Source organism: Hypanus sabinus, chromosome 1 (genome assembly GCF_030144855.1).
Source record: "Hypanus sabinus isolate sHypSab1 chromosome 1, sHypSab1.hap1, whole genome shotgun sequence".
In the NCBI taxonomy this organism is placed as follows: Eukaryota; Metazoa; Chordata; class Chondrichthyes; order Myliobatiformes; family Dasyatidae; genus Hypanus; species Hypanus sabinus.
The window spans coordinates 37,769,185-37,781,298 of NC_082706.1; the positions used below are offsets into that span (position 1 = coordinate 37,769,185).

The 12,114-nt window shown below is 38.1% G+C and overlaps 1 protein-coding gene across 1 annotated transcript in view; it reads right to left on the reverse strand.

The window, feature by feature from the left end:
• Positions 1–12,114, reverse strand: part of LOC132393099 (uncharacterized) — a 34,248-nt gene that overhangs the window by 20,778 nt on the left and 1,356 nt on the right. The window lies entirely within an intron of this gene.

Below are 12,114 nucleotides of genomic sequence, written 5' to 3' on the forward strand. Positions count from 1 at the left end.
TTATAGTCTCTAAGGCAGCAGCAGAATCCCAACAGACCCTGCATGGTCAAGAGTTTTCTATCTACTATAAGGACCGGAGGATTGCTAATAATTCTGCTGCAAAGACAGAAACACCATCTGAAACCCAGTGACCAATCTCAGCTCCAAGTTGAGACACATACATCCCAAATCCTGCCTTACTGCTCTCTGGGTCTACTGAGCCATCAGTAAAAATCTTCAGATAAAATCTCCATTTATTATTTAAATATTCATTTACAATCGATGCTGTTGAAATTACTCTGCTTTCTTGAAGCTGGAAAAGGAGGAATAGGTCTTCTTCTGGTTCTGGCAAAAGCCAAAAAGGAACAGGTGGCAAGCAAATTTGGTCAGCTATGTCTTCCTCATTCAGTTTCAATTTCACAGGCCAGATATTAACCAAATCTAAAAATGGATAGCTTTTAATTTTACTTTGGCGCTCCAATGTCTCCTGCAAAAGACATTTTGATGGACAGCTGTGATTGAAGCCATTTAGTTTTGCACAATATTGCACTTCACTCATCTTAAATGTAGAGGCACTTCTCCCATCTTAACACATAATGCAGGGACTGATGTTGTTCTGAAAGCTCCACAGCAGAGTCTAAATGCTTTGGACTGCACAGTGTCTAATTTTTCAAGCACTGCCGTAGCAGCGGAACCATAAGCGATACAACCATAATCAATTACTGATCTAATCATAGCTAGATATATTAAATACATAGTTTCCCACCCTGCTCCCCAGTCACATCCAGCAATACTTTTCATAACATTTAAAAGTTTCTCACACTTTCCAATTGTTTTATCTATATGAACCCTCCAAGTAAGTCTTTCATCAATCCAGACACCTAAAAATTTGAATACCTTGACTCTTTCTAATGGAGAACCATATAGACACAATTCACAATCAGGAATCCTTCTTCTAAAGCCAAAAATCATATACTTGGACTTAGAAGCAGAAATCCTGAAACCCCATTTGTTTGCCCAGTTTTCAACTGATCTTAGTCTTTTGTACCTGCGTTAATGTATAGTTGACGTTTCTTCCTCCTTTCCAGATTGCACAATCATCTGCAAACAATGATTTGCCAAATCCTGTTCCTACCTGCTCAAAGATATCATTCATCATGACATTAAAAAGAACTGAACTAATGACGCTTCCTTGAGGGTACTGATAAAGTTTTGAGGGAATTGGGGAGTCCCAGATTCCTGTAAATAATGGTTAAGGTTGAGCCTGTGTATTCTGGTTTGAGAATGGCTGAAGTTTGAGCAGCTGTTGTCTCCTGACTTTTCACACCTTTTGATTTCGTGTTTAGATTTCAACTTTGGGTTAAGTACCGACTATGTCTGTTACCGCAGTATGTTTGAATAATGTCTCACAACTGCTTCTTTGAGTGAAAATAAGGATTATAAATTTACAAAACCCACAAGAAGATGTCTCCTAACTTTTCATACCTTTTGGTTTTGACAAAAGGTGGAGATAAGGCAGGACATTCTTTACATTCCTTTCTTAATTTTGGTGAAGTCTCTAATCTAAGGCTATGTCCACACCACACCGGATAAATCCATAACCGAAGCTTTTTCTCTTCATTTTTACTGTCCGTCCACATTAAAACAGCGTTTTTGTCCCCCAAAACCGGAGATTTTCAGAAACGCTCTCCAGGGTGTGTAATTTTGAAAACACCGGATTGGCCAGAGCAGCGTGGACGGGGTAATCGGAGAAACCTGAAAATACTGTCATGACGTGCCGGAACGGATGGTGATGGCAGCATACCATTTCATTGTTTTCTTGAACACAACCTAACAATTTCAGAACAGATGGCAATGAGACTGAAGCCAGAAGAGTTAGAAATGTACTCCCCAAATACTTTGACCCATAACTTTTACAAAGCACTGTTGTTAAAGCTAATAGGCCGAAATGAACTAGGACCAGACACATCTTTGCCTGGCTTTAAACGGAACTACCACCGCATACTTCCATTCTACTGGTAATTTCCCTTCTTTCCACACTGAATTAAACAAAGCTTGCATTTCCATTAATACAGAGTCATCTAAATGCTTAAGCAATTCATAACATAGTCCATCCCTACCAGGAGAAGTGTTTGAACCTGACTTGGCAGCTTCCTGCAATTCCTGAAGGGAGAAAAACAAATTCATGGAGCTGTTATCATCCAAGCTCTCGTCCAATTCCCAACTTTCCTTTAACATAATTTCCTTTCTCTAATCACCTGACTCTCCAGAACTGTGTAACGCTTGGAACACCTCTACAACCATATCAGCCTTCTCCTTGTTGGTTACAGCTTCAATATCTCCTTCCAGCAAAGCTGGGATAGATGGTTTTCTATATATCCCTGATATTCTGTGAATGATCATCTGCTTTATAGGTGTCTCAGGGCCCAGGGTTCCACAAAACTTCTCCAGCTATCCCTCTTTGCATTTTTAATTACTTTCCTTGCTACCTCTCTTTCCTTTTTATACTCCACAACATTATCTAACACTGGGTACTTTCTTTTTTTTTGTAATTTTTTTTATTGAAGTTCATCAAACAAACCTTTCCATAAGATGTATTTCAGACATTGTACATATATATCATATAATAATATATATCACAAATCTCCACAAAGTATTTATCTGGGGTACACACTTATAGAAAAGAGTGGAAAGAAAAAACAAGCAAAAGGAAAGAGCTATGTACAAGTAGGGAGTGATCTTTTTTTTTTACAACAGATTCATTGATTTGTGAGAATAAAATCAGGCCTATGAGGCATTATGTAGTTAAATCATTTTTCCCAGTATGAATCAAATTGTTCCAGCTTATGATTAACAGATGCTGTTATCGTCTCCATTTTGTAAATATTCATTGTAATTTCCATCCATGTATTTAAAGTTGGACTCTCCTGTGATAACCATTTCTTAGTAAGAGTCTTTTTACCAGCCACCAACAGATATTTATTAAATATTTATCTCTTTTCAACTATTCTTGAGGTATATATCCAAAATATATGGTCTTACTCCCCAAGGGAATTTCACATTTAACGATGTTTTGTAGGGCATTGTGTATTCCCCTATTGGTTTTTGATAACTATAAAAAATATGATAATGATTTGCATTTTGATTTCCACAATTTCTCCAGCAAACAGGGAGGTTACTATCATAATGGGATTTCTGAGAGGGTGTAATAAAATATCTTATCAAGTTTTTCCATCCAAACTCCCTTCATTTCTGTGAACTGGTACATTTCCATTGATACCTCCATATTGTTGTCCATTCTTCCTCAGACATAATTATCCCTCCTTCCTTTTCCCATTTTGTTTTAATGTATGAAGTCGAATGTGTTTTAAGAGTTGACAACCCCTTATACATGCTTGAAATGATTCTACTACCATTATCTGAATTATATGCTTTTCTTTTTTTTTAAATTTTTTAAAATTAGTTTTTCAAAACATTTTACAAATTAAAAACCCCAAATCCCAATGAGGAACATTAAAACAGTGCAAAATTAAGCATACAATAACAATATGCTACAAAGGAAGAGAATTTAACAAAAAAAAAGCACCTAAATTAAAGACAAGTAAGCTTAGTGTCCTCCCCAAGCCCCACAACACAAAAAAAAACAACAGCAACTCCAGACCAACCACAACACAATATAGAGAGTATAAGTCAGGACAGCCAAACTCCCAGACTGTGATTATATGCTTTTCTAAATAGCTCTATCAAGCATGTACTTGCCTTGGTCACATTCTTAAGCATCTTATTAACATATTGTCGCATCTGTAAATACCGATAAAAATATTGTTTTACTAATAAATGTTTCTCTTTAAGCATTTCAAAACTGAACAGTGTTCCTTCTTTCACTATGTTGCAAAGAACTGTTATTCCTTTAGCTGTCCAGTCCCCTTAAATCCAGCATCCAATTTATCTGGTGTAAAATCCGTGTCATATGCACACTATTTAAGAATTGCAATATCTTCCTCTAGATTATATTCTTTTATAGTAGTTTTCCATAATTTCACCCATGGGTTATCAATAGTATTTTATGTACCTTTGCAGGTTGTTATCAGCCAAAATTGCTTGAATGGGGATGGGAAGTACCCACTCCTCAATGTTTTTCCATTGAGCGTCATATGATGGGTTGCACCAACATATTACAGCTCTCAACTGTGCTGCAAAATAATAATCTCTAAGAGAAGGCAAGCCCTATCTCCTCTTTTCCTTTGCTAATTGCAAAATTTTGAGATGAACTCTAGGCCTTTTACCCTGCCAACTATACCTTGATACCTTGATAGCATCTTGTTCCATTCATTGAATTGATTTTGATTAGTCTCTATTGGTAGGGTCTGAAAGAGATATAACAGTTTGGGCAGTATATTCATTTTAATAGACTCAATCCTTGAACTGAGACTGAAAAAAGGAAACAGGTTCCATCTTGCCACATCTTCCTTAATTTTTTTTTATATATAAAAGCTGATAATTACATTCTGATAATTTTGCCAAATCTTTTGGCATAATGATGCCCAAATATTTGAAAGACTCTGTGTGCCATGCCCAGGGGTATCGACTTTCAATTTTTCTTGGTGGGCTATAGTAATATGAAAGTAATTGGGTTTTATCTATGTTGATCTTGTATCCTGATAATTGTTCAAAGGATTTAGACATCAATTTAGGCAAAGAGTATGTTGGTTGCCCTAGATAGATCAAAACGTTAACCGCATAACAAGCCAATTTATGCTCTGTCCCTTTAATAGTAATTCCCCTGATATCTTCATTTTTTCTGATGTATTGAGCTAATGGTTCCAGATATAACGTGAAGAGTAGTGGTGACCATGCACAACCCTGTCTCGTGCCCCTTTCTAGGGTAAGACTATTTGATAAATATCCATTGATTTTAATCCTGGCAGTAGGATTGTCATATAGTGTCTGTATAGTTTTAATAATTGTGTCTTGGAAACCAAATCTGTGTAAAACTCTGTAAAGAAAATTCCAATTAACCGAATCAAATGCTTTTTCAGCATCCATGCTAATCACTATTGCTTTGATTTTATTTTATTTGTATATGATCCATAATGTGAAGTGTCCTTCATATATTGTCTTGTGTCTGGCGTTGTTGTATAAAACCTGTCTGATTGTTATGTATCAGTATGGGTAGAAACTCCTCTAATCGTTTGGCCATGATGGAGGTAAATAACCTATAATCTACATTAAGAATGGATATTGCTCTAAATGACCCGCATTCCATTTTATCCTGGCCTTCTTTCGGTATAGCTGAGATTATCGCTTCCTTCCAACTGGGTGGCATTTGTGCCTTTTTTAGAGCCCAGTTCAGTGTGGGGTGTAAACCAGGAATTAACTCACTTTTAATTTCTTTGTATCACTCTGCTGTATACCCATCTGATCCTGGTGACTTGCTTAATTTAAGCCTACTAATTGCAGCTTTTAATTCAACTTCAGTTATGTCAGCAGTCATCGTTCTATTTTGTTCTTCGCTTAAAGTGGGTTACTCTAGAGAATTCAAGAAGGTGTCAATTTGGGTTATGCTTTCCCCTGGAACTTTGGAATATAGAGTTTTGTAAAACACTTCAAAAGCTTCTTGAATTTCACTTAGCTTATTTTTTATCATTTTCATTCTTGGGTCCCTAATTCTATGAATTGTATTTTCTGTTATCTTTTTTTCCAGTTTCCACGCCAGTATTTTCATTGATTTCGATCCACTTTGTCCACTTTCAGAAACATTGTTTTTCCTGATTTCTTGCATAGCCAAATTATTTATTTCATTCTCAATTCTTTTAATTTCCCCTAATATATCCTGTGCCAAATTCAATTTGTGTTTTTTTCTCTAGTTCCTTCAGCCTATTTTGTAATTCCTCTAATGTTTTATTCCTTATTTTTTTCTTATATGAAGATATCACTATAATTTTCCCTCTTAAGACCGCCTTCAGAGTATCCCATAAAATGGGAAGTGAAACCTCTCCATTATCATTAAATTCTAAGTAGAGACCAATTTCTTTTTTAATTTGTTCCTTAAAGTGCAGATCATTGATTAGACTTGAATCTAGTTTCCATAGTATTTTTTGGTTGTAGGTCAAAATCAACAGATAAATATATAGGTGCATGGTCACTTACATCTGTTGTCCCAATTCCACAGGTGTTTATTTTGTCTTTGTCTTTTGCAAATGTTATGAAATAGTCTATTCTGGTATATACAGAATGGGGAGCAGAATAATGAGTGTAATCCCTTCTGTCGGGGAAAAGGTCCCTCCATATATCAATTAAACCAACATCCTCAAAACGTGTATTAACTTTCTTATGTAAAGATTTTGTTTCATAGGTTTTTCTATTGGAAAAGTCTAAGTTTGGTTGTAATTGTAAATTTAAGTCTCCCCCACTTATCAGGAGACCTGTTTCCGTTACCATAATATCAATAATTTTCTGAAAGAAACCAATATCACTTCCCAGGGGTGCGTATATATTCAGTAGAGAAACTGAATTTCCATCTATATTCCCCCTTACCAGAATATATCTGCCCTCTTTATCTCCCATTTCAAATACTTTTTCAAAATTTAGCTTACTTGAGATAAGAATAGCAACTCCTCTCCTATGTCCTGGTTTATATGAGGAGAAAAACAGATTAGTGGAGCCCATTCTCTTTAGTTTTTTATGCTCATTATCACTTAAATGAATTTCCTGTAAATATACTACATGGGCTTGTTCTTTTTTCATTTTGGATAAAATTCTCTTATGTTTGATTGGATTTAATAGCCCATTGACATTAAAAGAAATAAATTTTACCTTGTCCTTAGCCATCTGTATTTATCTGTCAATGTATCATTGAAATTAGAGTAAAACTTAATCGATCTACTCCCTGAACAAATAAGAACCAAGAAACGCAAATAATAACAAAAATGGCAACGAACGTGTGATCCCAAGGCTGAGGTCTCTAGTAGATGACCCTGCGTTGAGCTAGAGGAAATGTCTAGCTGTGGGGGATAACCCCTCCTACTTGTGAGTTGAGGGCCCCCATTGCAGTATTCATAAAAGTCAGTGAACAATTCCATTACACAGAAAAGATTTCCCTGTGTAATATATATATATATATACACACACACACACACACACATATATATATATACACACACACACACACACACACACACACACATATATATATATATATACACACACATACATACACACACATATTACATACATACACATATATATATATTCTCATTTTGGTAGGGAAAAAGGAGCAAGTGAGCAAATAAAGAATAACAACTAAGTAATATAAAATCCAGATTATAATAAGTATTTCTCGAGATAGGTATATCACCGTGTACTTTTGCTTCCGTTTAGCTTCTCAACACTTTTAAAGTTAGCCAAACCTTATGGCTCTTCTGAAGGGGGTGAGGACTGTCTTTGGGAAATTCCCGGTCTCTTCCTGATTTAGTTCTCTCGGCCTCCTCCCATCTCCTGGCTTCTTGTTTCTCGCACTATTTCCCAAGCGGAGCAAGATAATTCCTCAGCCAGTCTTTCCTTCGTTTTGGTCATGCTGACGGGCAACCCTCTGGCCTTCATGTCTGTAGTTGCCTCTTCCACTATCTGGTACAACCACGTCCCGTTGTCATAAAACACTTGAAGTTTAGCAGGGTACAGAGTTTGAAATCTAATCTTATTTTGCTTTAGTACTTGCTTTATTTCAGAGTATTCTTTGCGTTTCTGGAGGACCGCGGGGGGGGGGGGGGTGGGGTGGGGTAATCTTGGTCGAAATATATTAATTTATCCTCTAAAAACACTTTCTTCTTACCCCAGGCTCTTCATAGAATCTCCGCCTTCATGCCGTACTGAAGTAATTTAATTATTATTGAGCATGGCTTTCTATCCTGGGTAGGTTTTGGGACTAACGTGCAGTGGGCTCTTTCGACTTCCAGCTTCATAGCCGGGGGAAGATCCAGAGCATCCTGCGGTAACTTTCCGACAAACTCCATCATAGACAAGCCCTCTGCTCCTTCGGGAACGTTGTAGATTCTGATATTTTTCCGCTGTGATCTTCCCTCCAGGTCAAGCAGTTTACCTTCTTGGTGATTTAATATTTTTATTGTCTTACTCAGTATCCGTTCCACGCGATCTTCCACCTTCTAAATTCAAGTCTCTGCCAGCGCTATTTTTTGATTGAAGCTGGTGAGCTCTGACTTAATATCATGGAGCTGCTGCTTTATATCTTTCTGGACCTCCATTATTTCTTTAAGGATTTCGAAGATATTCGCCGCTTCGCCTGAACGAGGCCCAGCGTCCGCCTCGCTAGCACGCGAATGGGTAGGAGAGCCGCTCGCTGCACTCCTCTTGGATGCAGGCTCCGCAGTGTCACTTTTTTAATTTCCATTCTTTTTCCCCATTCTTGCTCCTCTTTTCAGTTCAAATATTTTTCAAAAAATATTATATTTGATGGGCTAACGGGGCTTAATATGCATTTTTCCGGAGGAGCTAGTGACTTAAGCTGCCATTCTCGATGATGACATCACCGGAAACCAACCCACTGGGTACTTTCTTAATTTCCTGTAAGCTCCATTTCTGTTTCTTACTGCTATATCACAATTTTTATTCCACCATGGAACCAACTCTCGAGCCTTAGGGACGTTCCGTAGCGGAATAGTCAACTGAGCAACTTTATGAATTATAGAACAGAGGGATTCATTCCAATTGTCTATGGAGCCCTCGCTATCAATCTCTTCTATTATATCACAGCTTTCTCCTGGTACTCATCCCAACGGGCCAATGAAAAGTTATACCTAGCAGCCCTCTCCTCAACTTCTACTATCAAATTTCTACCAAATCTACATAATATAGGATAGTGATCACTTCCTAGTGTGTACCTGTCCATGACATCCCATTCCCCAATCTTGGCTAAGTTTGAGGAAGTGATTGATAAGTCTAAGTGACTATGAGTATTCTTTACAATATTAAATCTTGTAGGCCTTCCGTCATTTAGAAGTACCATGTTGTATTTATCTAGAAACTCCTCTACCACCACTCCATTACTATCTTTACTTTCACTACCCCACATAGGATTATGGGCATTGAAATCTCCAAACCAGATTACTGGGGATCTTACCTTATTCATAATTCCATCAAAATCTGATATCATATTACATGGATTATAGAAGTAAATCAAAGTTGTTTGACCACGAGAGCTCCAAACCTCGACAGCCACAACTTCAAGGTTAGATTTAAAATCAAGTCTTCTGAACTGAAGTCCTATTTTTATGAAAGTTGCACACCCTCGGCCAGATTTACCCATTCTGTCAGCTCTCAAACTATCATATCCAGGGATCACAAAATCTAAATGAGGCTTTAACCATATCTCCTGTATACTGATCAAACCAGGCTTATCTTTAAAAGTTCCAATAAACCTTTTAAATTTTGGACCATTTGCAATTAAACTTTTTGCATTCCATTTAAATATTAAAAACATCCAAATACTAATTATTGGCCTCTTCATCCACATAAAGCTCCCCCATACTCTCTGACCCCAACAACTGGGAAGTATTCAATGATTGTTTGTCTGTCATATACTCATGTAATTTTTCTGGTAAAACCTATTTCACATCAAGGAATCTCTTTGCAGCTCCAACAACTACTTTTATCATATCCGACCTCTCGGTTGCAGTTTTAACCCTGACCAGTACATCATCAACAAATGCCAAAAAAAAGACTCTTTAGTCATCAACATGTCTGAAGGGACCATAGTTGGAGAATGCAGAATGTGCTGACTCCCCATCGTTCCAATCTTTTCTTTACTTATCCTCTGCTCTCCATCAACTTTCTTTACTGCCTCAGCATATGATATTTTTTGTTGGTTACTAACAACCTGAATCTGCTTTGCCTTGATAACATACTCATATCCTCTGAACGCCGCTACATGGTCCCCTCCACAGTTACCGCATTTTGGTGCCGCTGCCTTACATGTTTTAATATCATGATCCTCTCCACGTTTCACACATCTTCTTTTACCTCGACACAAACTAGCAATGTGTCCAAATCTCTGGCAATTATAACAGCGCAAGGGAGGTCTAATATATTCTCAAACTTGATAAGACATGCTCCCAAGATAGACTCTAGTTGGAAGAATATCACCTGCAAAAACCAGGACAGGAGAATCCCAATCACCTCCTTTTCTCAATTTCAATTGCTTAGCTTCAATCACTCAACCACCTTTAATATTGTCCAAGATTTCCTTTTCAGTTATGCCAGACCAAATACCATACACTATCCCCCTAACTCCCTTCCTTTCTTTCGGAGTAATACACTCCACTTTCACAATCAACTCTCTCACCGTTTTAGCACTGTTATGTTAATCAACATCTTTGCAACAAATTTTCAGCAATCCATTATACAAAATCTTGGCCCAGAATCCTTTACCTATTTGGTTCTCTAATGCTGCTGCCACTTTCAAAGGATTAAGGGCTCTAAATCCTCCTCCTCCTTCCTTCTGACCTTTAATTTTATACAGAACTACAAATTCCTCCAAGACACTCATTTTCCTCAATTTGTTGTCCCCTTTTACATCACGATGCACCTCTTTTTTGGCTACCCTTACTTCTGGAGTATTCCACAGTCTCCCACCCTCCTCCTTCAATCTCAACCCTCCCTCCCCCCTTTGCAGCCATAGGCTACAAGCTAACCCTTTCAAACTACTAGGCTGAATAAAGGGGAAGAAAACAAATTAATAGATTACATAAAATTAAACAAACTGGCCAACCAAAAGTAAGGGAAACCACCACTGATCAAACATAAAAAAACCCAGCCCTGAACCAAAAAGCCAGTAGCTCTCTCCCCTAAGTGGAGGTCTGTCGGAGACGGCTCCCTCAGTTTGGGGTTTTTAAATAGACACCTGCATATGAAGGGAATGGTGGGATATTGGTGATACGCAGAAGGAGGCTATTTAGAATAATTGTCATTAAGATCAGTACAACATCAAGGACTGCATGGTCTCTCTAGTGCTGTACTGTTCTAAGCATCTTGTTAGCTGTTTACTCACTCTGTCTCACTCACACCCCTTGGCGTCAGTGTTCCTGAGTATTTGTATTAGGAAGTCTGTCATTCAATGAGAATCCTAGCAGTGGGAGACTGGGAAAGAGTGAAAATCAAGAATGATTCTGGGAAAACCCAGAGTGCCAACATGAGTTGCCCAGGTGAAAAAAGGAAGGTGGGAACTTCATCTTTGCTTGAATAAGAAAACTCGCAGAGTTGTAGAGTAAACAGGCTATTTGGCCCAATTCATCATGCCAACCCAAGGATCCACCTAGGCTAGTCCCACTTGGCCTCATTTGGCCTACATCTTTCTGAACCTTTCTTATTCAGGTACTTATCCCAATGTCCTAAATGTTGTAATGAAGTCAGAGGTGTTTATGGTGCTGGTCTGCACCTTAGGAACAAGCTTGTTATCATCTACCAGAGCTTCCTATGGGAATCAGTACAGTGCAAAACAGAAGCAGGCAATCTAGCCTTTTGGTTCCACGTTTGTTCCCAGGGGAGCAACTTCATTAGTCCCATCACACTCTCCTATTATTCTGTATCTCTACAACTTCATTCTCTCTCACAGCTCTACCTGGGACAAGAAAGTGGAGCATGTTCTCTCCATAAACTCTATCTGTATTTCTTGCTGCCTCAGTAAAGCAGCCAGCATAATCAGAGACCTCACCCACCCTGGACATTCTCTCTTCTCCTCTCTTTCATCGCAGGAGATTCCAAAACCTGTAAGAACATACCACCAGGCATAAAGGCAGATTCTATTCAACAGCTCCTGAGTATGATAATACAGACTCTTGACCTCATGGTCTACTTTGTCATGGCAACACAGAAGCAGAATTAGGCCATTCAGCCCATCAAGTCTGCTCTGCCATTCCATCACAGCTGATCCTGGATTCCACTCAACCCCATACACCTGTCCTCTTGCCATATAATTTGATGCCCTGACCGATCAGGAAATGATCAAGTTCCACCTTACATATACCTATGGACTTGGCAGGGCATTCCACAGATTCAACTCTCTCTATCCAAAAAAAAATCCTCCTTACCTCTGTTCTAAAAGGTCGCCCCTCATTTTTGAGG